A 4,581-nucleotide genomic window follows, 5' to 3' on the forward strand; every position below is an offset into this window, starting at 1 on the left:
ATGTGGAATGAGGGATACCAATGCTGATGTCAGATGGATCTTGGCTGAAAGCAGAGAATACCAGTAAGATGTTTCCCTGTGATTTATTGACTATGCAAAGACTTTCGATTGTGTGGATCATGACACGCTACGGACAACATTGCAGAGAATGAGTATTCCAGAACACTTCATTGTGCGCATGAGAGGGAAAGATGCTCTTCACTCCAATCCAAGCTGAGTGAAGTCAACCCTTTAGGTCTCAAGTTTTTGGCCCAAATCTTTTGATGATAAACTACAACTCCCAGAACTTCCTAGGTTAGCAAAAAGAAGAATGGGCTTTTCCTAATGGAAGGTAGCCCGTCCTCCATAAGGTGTCCGACTTTCCTGAATTTAGGCAGCAGAGATTCAGGTGTGAGAGGGGTCAGGAGCTCTGGAAGAGGCTGCTTTCCTGCCCCCCACCTCTTCCATAACTTTAGTATTGCCCCACCTAGGCCCCCAGGCATCCACCCTGTTGTTTATCCAGCCGCCTTTCCACTTCTACCTCTCAGACTCAGTTTCAGAATGCCTTGAGGAGACAGAGACCGTGTCAGGAGGTTGGAAAAGCTAGCCCATCCCCAAGTCCTTGGAAGCAGTTCTAGTCAGGAAAGGAATATGACCTCAGCTCATCTCAGAGAGCAGAGGAGTTGGCCCTGAATCAGATCACAGGGGTGTAGGGACATGGAGGTGAGGGCCACTGGGCCTCCCCAATCCAGATCAATCTCCAGAGGCCAGGCTGGAAGTGGGGAGAGTCAGTGGAAGAGGGGAATGGTAAAGGTTGGGCAAGGGGTTCCCAGTTTGCACATCATGGCTAGTTTCCCCAGAAGCACCCAGACAGCCCAGGAATGGGGTGGGAGTTCCTCTTGAAATATTGGTGGCTGTAGACTCTTAGTCTCTGGTGCCTGGGACCTCAGCATCTTTCTTGGCAGCCTCTTCTTCCTCCTGCTGGGGAGACCTCCAGCCAGGGCCAGGCTCAGAGGAGGTGCTACTCTTCTCTATTTCTGCAGACAGTGGCCTCTCACTCTCCAAGGCAGATGCCTCCTTCCTCTCTCCTTGGATGTCCTCAACCTCCTTGAGACGTTTTGGGGAGTCTGCCAGCAGGTCCCCTGCTCTCCTCTTCAGTGCCCCCTTTTTATTCTTCTCCTTGGTAGGCTGGTCAGTGACCAGCTTCCCTTCCTCATCGCTGCTGCCCTCAGCAGTCTCCTTCTTGTCACCAGCACCCTCTGTGGCCTCTTCCACGTGGTTCTTTTCCTGGGAGGCAGAAACCTTGAGAGTAAGGTTGTTTCTGATCACCCACAGCCCCTTGCTAAACCCTTTCCTTTTGTTGGGGTTGCCAAACTTCTCCTTGGACTCTTCATAAGGGAAGAGGTCTTTGGGGCCCAGGAATGCTGTCTTGGTACTTGTTGGCTGTTGATGTCACTGCAGCCCCAGGCTTCTGGTCAATCCGGGCCAGCCAGTGTTGGTAACCCTTCATTTTGATGAACACCAGGTCCCTGCATTTGTACTCCTTCTGCCGATTGGATAGTGACATGGCAGGACTCCAGATGCCCCAGGCCCCTTCCCAAATTCTTGAAATGTTTTCTTAGCTCATTGATTTCCAGTCTTTTTCTAATTCTAGCATATATGGTCATAACTGAAAATGTCCTTCTATGTGTGACTTGAAACACATCCTTAGAGTTTTGAGCTAAGGTATTTAAGGATTAAATAACATTGTTTTATATAATGAGTATTTTATTCATATCAAAATATTTTTTAAATTTTCACTGTGATTTTTACTTACCCATGGTTAATTTAGCAGTGAATGTAATTTCTTAAACCAAAAATTTATGGGGAATATTTGCTTCTTTTTTTTCATTTCTAACTTAAATGCATTGAGATGAAAAGATATGTTGTTATTGTTGTTGTTAGGTACCACTGAGTTGGTACCAACTCAAAATGATCCTGTGCACAATAGAATGAAACATTACCTGGTCTTGCAACAACCTCACAATCATTGCTGCGCTTGAGCCCATCGCTGCTGCCACTGTGCCAGTCTATCACGTTGGGAGAGTTCCTCTTTTTCTATGATCCTCCACTTTATTAAACATGATACCATTCTCCAGGGACTGGGCCCTCCTGATACTATGTCTGAAGCATGAGAGACCTGAAGTCTGGCTATCCTGGACAATAAGGAACACTCTGGCTGTACTTCTTCCAAAACAGAGTTGCTTGTTCTTTTTGCAATCCATGGTACCTTTAATATTCTTCTCCAACACTGTAACACAAGCACATCAATTGTTCTACAGGCTTCCTTATTCATTGTCCAACTTTCACATGCATGATTACTGAAAATACCATGGTGCACACTTTAAAGAGGTCTTGGGTAGCAGATTTGCCTAATGCAATATATCGTTTGATTTCTTTACTGCTGCTTCCATGATTGTTGGTGATTGATCCCAGCAAAGTTAAGTGTTGGGCAACTTCAATCTTTTCTCCATTTATATGGATGCTGTTTATTGGTTCAGTGGTGAATATTTTTGTTTTCTTTACATTGAGGGGCAACCCATACTGAAGGCTGTGGTCTTTGATCTTCATCAGTGAGTATATTAAGTCCTTCACTTACAGCAAGCAAGGTTTTATCATCTGCATAGCACAGGTTATTAATGAGTCTTCCTCCAATCCTGATGCCATGTTTTCCTTCATATAATCCAGGCTTTCAGATTATTTGCTCATTATACAGATTGAATAAGTATGATGAAAGAATACAATGTTGGTGCCCACCTTTTCTAATTGTAAAACATTCGGTATTCCCTTGTTCTGTTCAAGCAACTGCCTGTTGGATATGAATACATCTGTCATGAGCACAATGAAGTGTTCTGGAATGCTCATTCTCCGCAATGTTGTCCATAGCTTGTCATGAGCCACATAATCAAAGGCTTTGTGTAGTCAGTAAAGCACAGGCAAACATCTTTCTGGTATTGTCTGCTTTCAGCCAAGATCCATCTTACATCAGCAATGATATCCCTTGTTCCACGTCCTGTCTGTTCTCTGTCAATGTATGGTTACAGTCACTTTTTAAAAATTATCTTTAGCAAAATTTTACTTGAATGAGCTATTAATGATATCATCTGATGATTTCTGCATTCCAATGGGTCACCTCTCTTGGAATGGGCAAACATATGGATCTCTTCCAGTCAGTTGGCCAGGTAGCTCCAGTACTTCATCAGTTTGTTGAAAGATTTCGATTTGTATTCCATCAATTCCCAGTGCCATGTTCTTTGCCAGTGCCTTCAATGCACCTTGGACTTCTTCCTTTAATATCTTTTTTTTTTTTTTTAATCATATGCTACCTCTTGAAATGGTTGAACATTGACCATTTCTTTAGGTAAAATGACCCTGTGTATTCCTCCCGGTCCTTCAGTGTTTCAAGTCGAGGCTTGAATTTTTTTGGTTTTCTAACTCCACATCATTGCACATTTTATTATAATATTTGTCTTTGTCTTCTCGAGCTGCTCTTTGAAATATTATATTCAGTTCCTTTCCTCTAATTTCTTCCATTTGCTTTAGCATATCTACACTAGTGAGCAAGTTTCACAATCTCCTCTGACATCCATTTTGGTATTTTCCTTCTTTCTTGTCTTCTTAATGACCTTTTGCTTTCTTCCTGTACGATGTTCTTGATGTCATCCCACAACTCTTTTGGTCTTCAGTCTTTAGTGTCTAATAAGTCAAATCTCTTCTTCAGATGATCTCTATATTCAGGTGGGATATATTCAAGGTCATTTTTTGGCTCTTCTGGACTTGTTTGAATTTTCTTCAGCTTCAGCCAGAATTTGCATATGAGCAGTTGATGGTCTTTTTCATAGTCTACACTTGACCTTGTTTCAGCTAATGATATGGAACTTTTCTACTGTCTCTTTCCACAGATACTGTCAATTTGATTTCTGTGTATTCCATCTGGTAAGGTCCATGTGCATTACATGGGAGAACTTTGTTTTTACACTTATTGTTTCATTGCAATGATTACAGTCCCCTCCATGCATCATCCATCATTCAACAGTATTTGCTTGTATTCCTTCTGTTGTTGTTTTTTGAGGGGAGATGTACACCCAAACACTCAGGAACATATAATCATTTAAACAGCCAAAGGGCACATTCTGCAAGCCTGCCTCCTGGCCACTAACACTCAATCTTTCTCTTTCCATGAGTCTAGAGTCTTCAGCTGCTCTTTCTCTCCATGTCTGCATCTCTGCCTCCATCTCTGGTGTCACTGCTTCACTGGATGAGGGTTCCACATTCTACTCATGCTCTTTTTCCTTGATAGTCCTAGGGTCCTCTGTTCCTGGAATGTAAGATTAACTAGTCCCCCTTTTATGTTACAAAATTTCTGCCTTACAGTTGTGACAACTGCAATTAGCCATGATAACAACTTCTCACTATTGAATCATAAGAATCTTATCCCCATCTCCTTTCACTAGACCCATCTAGACAAGATGAAAATCATTCAGTGGGGACTCTACCTTACTAGTCACCTTTTATATTGTTTAAAAACGGTATTTGCAATGAACAAGTCATTGATTGGTCTTG

General features: G+C 42.5%; 1 pseudogene; it reads right to left on the reverse strand.

Moving 5' to 3' along the window:
* Positions 1 to 732: 732 nt before the first annotated feature.
* On the reverse strand, positions 733 to 1,546 carry LOC102836411 (annotated as a pseudogene).
* Between the last annotated feature and the right edge of the window lie 3,035 nt (positions 1,547 to 4,581).

Source organism: Chrysochloris asiatica, unplaced genomic scaffold (genome assembly GCF_000296735.1).
Source record: "Chrysochloris asiatica unplaced genomic scaffold, ChrAsi1.0 scaffold00029, whole genome shotgun sequence".
NCBI lineage: Eukaryota > Metazoa > Chordata > Mammalia > Afrosoricida > Chrysochloridae > Chrysochloris > Chrysochloris asiatica.